Source organism: Spermophilus citellus (assembly GCF_964194105.1).
Source record: "Spermophilus citellus genome assembly, chromosome: X".
Taxonomy (NCBI): Eukaryota; Metazoa; Chordata; class Mammalia; order Rodentia; family Sciuridae; genus Spermophilus; species Spermophilus citellus.
Genome location: NC_138190.1, coordinates 74,774,749 through 74,784,564, shown reverse-complemented (window position 1 = coordinate 74,784,564; position 9,816 = coordinate 74,774,749). Strand labels below are relative to the sequence as shown.

Here is a 9,816-nt window from a genome sequence, read left to right as displayed (position 1 = left end):
TCTCCAGTTTCATTCATTTACTGGCAAATGCCATAATTTCACTCTTTTTTATGGCTGTGTAATATTCCATTGTGTATAATATCACATTGTCTTAATCCATCATCTGTTGAAGGACACCTAGGTTGGTTCCATAGCTTGGTTATTGTGAATTGAGATCATATAATCATTGATGTGGCCATGTCACTATAGTATGCTGATTTTAAGTCATTTGTATATAGACCAAGGAGTGGAATAACTGGGTCTAATAACTGGTTCCATTGCTAATTTTCTTAGGAATTGCTATACTGCTTTCCAGAGTGGTTGCACCAATTTGCAGTCCTGCCAGCAATGTATTTGATTTGCATTTTCCTGATTGCTAGAGATGTTGAATATTATTTATTATTTGCATTTCTTCTTTTGACAAGTGTCTGTTTTGTTCTTCTGCCCATTATTAATGTCGGCCTTGGTTTTCTCATATATAGTCTTGGAAATTTTGAGGTAAATTCATTTTAACCCTAGCATTTTAAACACGAATGGGTGCACTACTTTGTCAAATGCTTTTTCTGCATCCATCAAGATGATCATGCGATTCTTGTCCTTAACTCTACTTATGTGGTGAATTACATTTATTGATTTCCATATGTTGAACCAACTTTGTATCTCTGGAATGAAGCTCACTTGATCAGGGTGCACTATATATTGGCCTGTAGTTTTCTTTCTTTGATGAGTCTTTGCTAGATTCAGTATTGGGGTGATACCGGTTTTATCAAATAAAATTTTGTCAGTGTTCCCCCCTTTTCTACTTCATGGAATAATTTGAGAAGTATTGGTATTAGTTCTTCTTTAAAGGTCTGGTAGAACTCAACTGAAAATCCATCTGGTCCTAGACTTTTCTTTGTTGAAAACCTTTTGATATCTGCCTCAATTTTTATTAATTGATAGTGATATGTTTTAAGTTTTCTATCTACTTATGGTTTAATTTAGGTAGGTCATATGTCTCTAGGAATTTGTCAATGTCTTCAAGATTTTCTGGTTTATTGCAGTGGAAAATTTCAAAATAGTTTCTAATAATCATTTGTATTTCAGTAATGTTGGTTTTGATACTTTATCATGTCCAATGCTGTTAATTTGTGTCTTCTCTCTCTTTCGTTTAGTTGGCTGACATATATCAATTTTGGTTTTCACCATTAAGTATATTTTAGATGTGGGTTTTAAATAAATACCCTTTATGATGTTGCAAAAGTTTCCTCTTATTTTCTGTTTCTGAATGTGTTCTTTAAATTATGAATTATGAAATGGTTTGGGTATGCCAAATACTATTTCCTGCATCAATTTAGATGATCATGTGTTTTTGCTCTTCATTCTAAAAATGTCATCTATTCCATTGATTGATACTCTTATATTGCATTCCTGGAATAACTCCAAAATGATCATGATACATTCTTTTATGATGCTGCTGGATTCAATTTTCTAGTATTTTGTTGAAGATTTTGCACCTATATTCATAAAGTATATTATATTGGCCTACAATTTTCTTGTGATATCTTTATGTGATTCTGGCATTAGGGTAATGATGACCTCATAGAAAAGAATTAGCAAGCATTCCCCTTTTTCTGTTTCTCCCCCCCGCCCCCAGTACTGAAGATTTAACCCAGGAGCAATCTACCACTGAGCTAAATAGCCTGTCCCCATTGAATTGTGTTCTAGCACATCATGGAAGTTTTAATTTATGAGCAATGAAATTGGATGTTTAGCCAAGATTTCTAAGCAAAACACTGAAGGTGTGACTTGGCTTCTTCTTACTGCTTATGTTAAAATAAGGAAGGAAATAGATATATTTAAGCAACTGTTAAGCAAAGAGGAACCAAAACTTTCAGATTTGGAAAATTCTTAGTCTATCCATATTGTAACAAAAATAAGAAAGCATCACTAAAAATGTGGTTGGACAATCACTCCATTAAGAGATTACTCTCAACTCTATTCAGCTATCTCAGCTAAGTCCAGGAATAGTGTTGGGATTATACCAGCAGAAATACTGCCAACTGGGACCAAAGGGGAAAAACAAAATGGAACGGAAGACTATCAGATACCTGGAAGTATATATTAAAAACAGTAGAAGTGAATCTGACTTGGTGGTACATGCCTGTAAATTCCAGCACTTTGGGATGAGGATCACAAGTTTGAGGCCAGCCTCGGCAACTTAAATCCTAAGCAACTTACCAAGACCCATCTCAAAATAAATGTTAATAAATAAAAAGGGCTAGGGATGTCACTGAGTGGGTAACTGCTCCTGGATTATTTTCCTGGCACAACATAGAAATAGCAACAACAACAATAGAAATGAAAAGGGTTTTGTTTCAACTCTTATGAGAATTGTTTTCAAGTATGTTGATATTTTAGTGAATGTAATTGACATATTAATTTCACAACCCCCTTATCTATTTTCTAGTGTTCCTTATGGAGCAATACCTGTGGAGCTGTTAGCCTGATTTGCCTTATTCTTGCTTTTATTTCTTTAAGGTCAGAAGAATGCATGTTTGGTTTTCCTCAAAATAAAAGTGCTTTGTTTCTCTCCCCCTGGTTTTGAAAGAAATGCATAATTATTGAAAAAGATTTATATATTACAAAATAATGTAAAGAATAAAGTGAGAATATGCTGTAACTAATTCTACAGCCATGTCTCCACTCTGGTGTAATTTTTCCAAGAATTTTTAAGATGCAAGTATATTTTTACTTGTGGAGAGGGACACAAATGAGATGTTGTGAAAATTTTCAAACAGAAGTTTAAAAATGCACAGTGAGCAAATATAACCACCTGATGTATTTGTTTATCATTTATTGATCTGTTTATTCATCCATCAATCTGTATTATTTTAGACAAATTACAAAATAAGTTGCAGACATCAGTACATTTAACCCATATACACTTTAGCATGTTTATCGTTAAGTAAAATCCATGTCTGGATTTTTAAATTTTTCTTAGTGTGTTATACGCATGCATAAGAGTGAGGTTCATTTTGACATGTCTCTTTTTCTTAGATTAAGTTTAAATTGGATGAAATTCATAAGTCTGAAGTGTACAATTCCACAAGTTTTTATGAAACCGTGTATCTGTGAGCAAAATCTGCCATAAGAATTCAAAGTACCCCAGAAATGCTCCTTTCCCAGTCAATGCCTGCCCTGCCTGCCACTCGGAAGCAACAATGTTCTAGAATATTATATAATGGAATTGTGAATTTTAAACTCTTTTGTGTCTGGTTTCCTTCACTCATCATAATGTTTATAAGATTCACATTTTATTATTTTTTATTGCTGAATAGTATCCCATGACATGAATATACCACAATTTATTTATCTATTCACATGGTGTTTTGTGCTTTTTGTTTTTGTTTTGGTAGTGATTTGTTTTTTGTGGTACTAGGGCTTGAACTCAGGGATGGTTTACCACTGAGCTATTTTCCCAACACTTCTTATACTTTTTATTGTGAATCAAGGTCTTGTTAATTTTCTGAGACTGACCTCAAACTTGTGGTCCTCCTGCTTCAGCATCTAGAGTGGCTCTGATTACAGGAGTGTACAACTGCGAATGTCTTCATTCCCTGCTCTATTACCATTTAAAAAACTTCTGGTGGGTGAGTAGAGAGGGGATTATTTTTCACTTACCTGATGTTTAATTTTGTTAAGTAAGTTTTCGTGTGACATATATCTGCCTTTGTGAAGCATCTATTCAAATTCTTTGCACATCTTTCACTTGAGTTGTTTGTTTTTATTTGTGAGATACAGCACTTCTTAATATATTATGTATCAAGTCCTGTGCCTAATGTATGATTTGCAAATATGTCCTCTCATAGAAGTTATTTTCCCAACTACTTTATTTTTTAAAAAGATTTACCAATATATAATTCATATGTCATAAAGTTCATCTAATATATAACCCAGTTGTTTTAGCATATTCAGAGTTTTTTGCAACAATTGCCACAATTTTAGAATACTTTTATAACTTCAAAATAAAATATCGTATCATTTAGTCTTCATCCTCTTTCCTCCAACCCCCTTCCACAGTCCTAGGCAACCACTAATCTTCATTTATTTACTTATTTTTTTTGATACTATAGATTAAAACCAGGAGTGCTTAACCCATGAGCTACATCCATAACCCCTTTTATGTATTTATTTTATTTATACAGCAGGGTCTTGCTACTTTACCAAAGTTCTTTCTATATTACTGATGTTTGTCTCAAGTTTGTAATCTTCCTGCCTCAGACTCCTGAGTTGTTGGGATTATATGGATATGCCACAGTGGTTTATTAATCTACATTCAACTATAGATTTCTTTTTCTGCATATTTCATATGAATAAAATTGTATAATATATAGTATGTTTTAACTGGCTAATTAGCAAAATGTATTCACGGTTTATTCATTTGTAATAAGCATCAGTATTTAATTTATTTTTATGGACAAATAATATCCCATTGTGTGAATATGCTCCATTTTATTTATCCATTACAAATTTGAAAGATGTTTGGGTTAGCTCTAATTTTTGGCTATTATGGATAATAATGATATAAGTATTCATAAACAAGTTTTTGTGTGTTTTCATTTGTCTTTAGTGTAAATCTATGAGTGGAATTGCTGAATCAAATGGGAAATCTGTTTGAGGAATTGACAGCCTGTTTTGCAAAGTAATTTCACCATTTTGCATTCCCACCACCAGTGTATGAGGGTTACGCTTTCTCTATATCCTTATCAACACTCATTAATATCTGACCATTTTGATTCAAGCCATCTTAATGAGTATAAATATCTTGTTGTGGTTCTGTTTTATATCCCCCTAATGATTAATGACGTTTAGCAACTTTTCATGCTCTTATTGTCGGTTTGAGTTTTGAATACTCTTTATATATTCTGGATACAAATCCCTTACCAAATATAATATTTGTAATTTTCTCCAATTATTTGAACTGTCTTTTCATTTTCTTGATGGTGTCTTTTGAATCACACAAAATTTGTGTTTTTCAGTGCTGGAGATGGAACACAGGACCTTATGCATGCTAAGTACACACTCTAACACCGACTTACATTCCCAGCTCCAAAACTTTTAAATTTCGATGAAGTCCAATTTATCTAAATTTTGCTTTGTTGCCTGTGTTCTTTGTGTCATATCCAACTATCCTTTGCCAAATCATAGATTATGACAATTTTAAATTTTAGCTTCTATATTTAGGTCTTTCATCCATTTTGTATCACTTGTATATGGTGTGAAGTTAGGGTCCAACTTCATTCTTACACATGTGGTTATCCACATGTCCCAGCACCATTTGTTGAAAAGACTGTTTATTCCCCTATTTATATTATTGGCACCCTTGTCAAAAATCAGTTGATCAGAGATGTATGTGTCTATTTTTGAATTCTCTTTTTTCTTTTTTTAATTGATTTTATTTTTTTAAATACACGACAGCAATGGAATGCATTACAATTCTTATTACACATATAGAGCACAATTTTTCGTATCTCTGTATATAAAGTATGTTCACGCCAATTATTCCATTTATACATTCTTATGTCAATACCACACTGTCTTGAATACTACTGCTTTGCAACAATTTTACAATAATGAAGTGTGAATAACTGTACTTTGTTCTTCTTTTTAAATATTGATTTGTTTCTATCCTGGGTGTCTTGAATTTCCACCTGAATTTCATGATCATTTTGGCAATATGTACAAATAAGTCAACTAGGATTCTGTCAAGAACTGCTCTCAAAGTGTAAATCAGTTTGATCAGTATTGTCATCTGAACAATGTTAAGTCTTCTGATCCATGAGTCATGTTTTTTTTAATTTACTGAGCTTTCCCTTAACTTTTCTCAGCAATACTTTATAGTTTTAGAATATTAATTTTGGTCTTCCTTTGCCAAATTTATTTCTAAGTATTTTTCTCTTTTAAAAGAACTTTGCTTTTTATGATACAATTTTTTAATTTATTTTTTTATTTTGACATATTCATGTAACAGGATTTGCTCCAATTCAGTCCTCTGAACTACCCCCTTCTCTCTTCTTCTCCCTTCCATCCTTCCCCAACCCTATTGGTCTTCCTTCTATCAATTTAAGTTTTAATTGGTGCGTTATATTTGTACATAGAAGTGGAATTCATTGTGATATGTTCATAATGCCCATAGCACAGTTTGGTCCATTTCATTCTGCAATTCCTCCCTTTTCCATCCATCCTCTCCTTCCTCTGCTACACTGTATTTTCCTCTATTTTCATGAAGTCACTTTCCTAAATTCCTTATTTCTCTCGAGCTTCTGCATATAAAAGAAAATATTCAATCTTTGATTATCTCTGTATGGCTTATTTCACTTAGTATGATGTTATCCTGTTCCCTCCATCTATCAACAAATAATATAATTTCATTCTTCTTTATCGCTGAGTAAACTCCATATATCTATATCTATATCTATATCTATATCTATATCTATATCTATATATATATATATATATCACATGTTCTTTGTTCCTCTGTTGATGGGCACCTAGGCTGATTCCAAAACTTGGCTATTGTGAATTGCACTTCTATAAATTTTGGTATACATGTACCAATTTTAGTTCTTCTGGCTAAATAACAAGGAGTGAAATGGCTGAGTGGTAGGTCTGCTCCTAGTCTTCTGAGGAATCTCCATACAGCTTTCCAAAGTGATTATACCAATTTGCAGTACCATCAAAAATGTAGGAGTGTATGTTTCTCCCCACATCCTTGCCAGCATTGTTATTGTGTTTTTATTATTGCCATTCTAACTGGTGTGAGATGAAATCTCACTGTAGTTTTGATTTATATTGAGCTTTCATTGGTACATTAGAGTTGTACATAATAGTTGGGTTCATTCTGACAAAATCATACATGCATGGAATATAATTTACTCTATTTCAGTTCCTGGGCCCTCCAAATTCGCTCCTTCCTCCCCCCACTCACCTTTTCTACTGTGTAATCTCAGTGTAGTTCTGATTTGCATCTCTCTGACTGCTAAGGATGTTGAACATTTTTCATATATTTGTTGGCTATGTACATTTCTTCTTTTGAGAAATGTCTGTTTAGTTTATTTGCCCAATTATTATTATTATTATTATTATTATTATTTTAATATTTATTTTTTAGTTTTAGGTGGACACAATATCTTTACATTTATGTGGTGCTGAGGATCGAACCCAGGGCCTCATGCATGGTAGGCGAATGTTCTACCACTGAGCCACAATCTCAACCCCTATTTGCCCAATTATTGATCAGTTATTTGTTTTGTGATTTTAAATTTGTTGATTTATTTATGTATTCTGGATTTTAATCTTCTGTCAAGAGGAACTAGTGAAGATTTTTTCCCATTATATATACTCTCTTTGGGCTGGTGGGGATGTGGCTCAAGTGGTAGCGCGCTTGCCTGGCATGTGTGGGGCACTGGGTTCGATCCTCAGCACCACATAAAAATAAAATAAAGATGTTGTGTCCACCGAAAACTAAAAATAAATATTAAAATATTCTTTCTCTCTCAAAAAATATATATATACTCTCTTCAAGCTCTTAATCATTTCCTTTGCTGTGAAGAAGTTTTTTTAATTTGTTGCCATCCCACTTATTGATTCTATAAAACTATTTCTTGAGTTTTAGGGGTCTTGTTAAGGAAGTTGGTGCCTGTGCTTATACGTTGGAGTGTTAATCCTATTTTCCTCTAGCATTTGCAGTGTTTCTGATATAATTCCTAGGTCTGTGATCCACTTCAATTTGACTTTTTCATAGGATGAGAGATAGAGACCTAGTTTCATTTTTCTACATATGGGTATCCAGTTTTCCCAGAACCATTTGTTAAAAAGTCTATCCTTTCTCCAGTGTTTTTTTGCTCTTTTTTACACTATTATAAATGGAAACATTTCCTTGTTTTTTTGGATTGTTCATTGCTATGGTGTATACAAGTACAATTGATTTTTTTTTCATATTGATTTTGCATGTTTCAACCTTTCAGAACTTGCTCGTTCCAGCCGGCACTGAGCGATGGGTATGTCTCGGGACAACTGGCACAAGTGCCACAAGACTGGGGGCAAGAGAAAGCCCTACCACAAGAAAAGGAAGTGTGAATTGGGACATCATGCTGCCAACACTAAGATTTGCCCCCACCACATACACACTTTCCCAGTGGGAAGAGGCAACAAGAAGTACTGGGCTTTGAGCCTGAATGTGGGGAATTTCTCCTGGGGCTCTGAGTGTTACACTTGCAAAACAGTAATCATTGATGTTGTCTACAATGTGTCCAGTAATGAGCTGGTCCACACCAAGATCCTGGTGAAGAACTGCTTCGTGGTTATTGATATCACACCCTACCAACGGTGGTAGGAATCCCACTATGCACTTCCCCTGGGCTGCAAGAAGTGGAGCAAGCTGAATCCTGAGGAGGAAGAAATTTCAAACAAAAAGTGATCAATGAATATTCAGAAGAAATAAGATGAAAGGAAGAAGAATGCTAAAATCAGCACTCTTCTGGAGAAGCAGTTCCAGCAGGGCAAGCTTCTTGCCTGCATTGCATCAAGACCAGGACTCTGTGGCCAAGCAAACGGCTATGCGCTAGAAGGCAAGGAGTTGGAGTTTTATCTGAGAAAAAAAAATCAAAGTTTAGAAAAGCAAATGAGCCCTCCTCCCTCCTGTTTTAGCTCATGTAATAAAGGTGTTTATTGTTCTTAAAAAAAAAAAAAACTTTCTGAACTCAATTAGTTCTAAACAGTCAGTTTAGTCCATTTCTAAGGATTTTCTGTATAATGATTCTCCCTGAGTTATGATGGTTCAGCTAACAAATTTTTTACTTCATGAAGGTAAAAATACGCATACAAACATTATGTTTTTCACCTATATTGTACTCTTCAATACATTACATGAGCTATTCAACACCATATTAGAAAATAAATTTTGTGTTAGATGATTTCCCAACAGTAGGCTGATGCAAGAATTTGGAGCACTTTTAAGCTAGGTGAGGTTAAGCTATGATGGTTTGTGGGTTGAATATCAACCAAATGCATTTTAAAGTTAGCATATTTTCATTTGATGACGAGATTTTTGGAACACAATCCCATTGTAATTTGAGGACTATCTGAACAAGATTATGTCATCTGCAAATGGAGATAAGATTACTTATTTCTTTCCAATCTTGAGGACTTTTATTTTTCTTTTCTTAGCTAATTGTTCTGACCAAATGCTCTAGTACAATATTGAATAGAATTGTCAAAAGCAGATATTATTGTCTCATTCCTGATATATGAGGGAAAGTTTTCAGTCTTGCATCATTAAATATGATTTTCCTTGTTTTTTTTTTTTTTTTTTTTTTGTAGATACCCTTTATCAGGTTAAGAAAATCGCCTTCTATTGGTAATATGTTGAGATCTTTTTTGCCATGAAAGTAGCTAGACTCTGCATCTATTGAGGCTGTCTTGTGTCTTTTCAATTCTATCAATATGATGTATTATTAAAATAATATTTAATTTTACTATAATATTTTGGGACATTTAAATAATTTTATATCACTGGAACAAATCTTACTTGATCATAGTATATAATCCCTTTTATATGTCACTAGGTTTGCTAGTATTTTGGGAATATTTTTGCATGATATTTATAACAGATATTGCTTGACAATTTTCTTCTCTTAGGTCTGTTTTTGGTGTCAGTGTAAGTAAAGTTCTTATAAAGTGATCTGGGAAATTTTCTTTATTATTTTTGGAACACTTTGTGGAAGAAGTGAAATTAATTTTTCTTTAAATGTTTGGGAGAATTAATTGATGGAACCATTTGGGCATGGGTTTTTG

At 33.4% G+C, this 9,816-nt stretch overlaps 1 pseudogene across 1 annotated transcript; it reads left to right on the top strand.

Annotated features, from left to right (window-relative positions):
* Positions 1 to 8,017: 8,017 nt before the first annotated feature.
* LOC308639448 (small ribosomal subunit protein eS8-like) lies at positions 8,018 to 8,701 on the top strand (annotated as a pseudogene). Its single transcript has one exon. The product of its transcript is annotated as a small ribosomal subunit protein eS8-like (transcript).
* Positions 8,702 to 9,816: the final 1,115 nt, after the last annotated feature.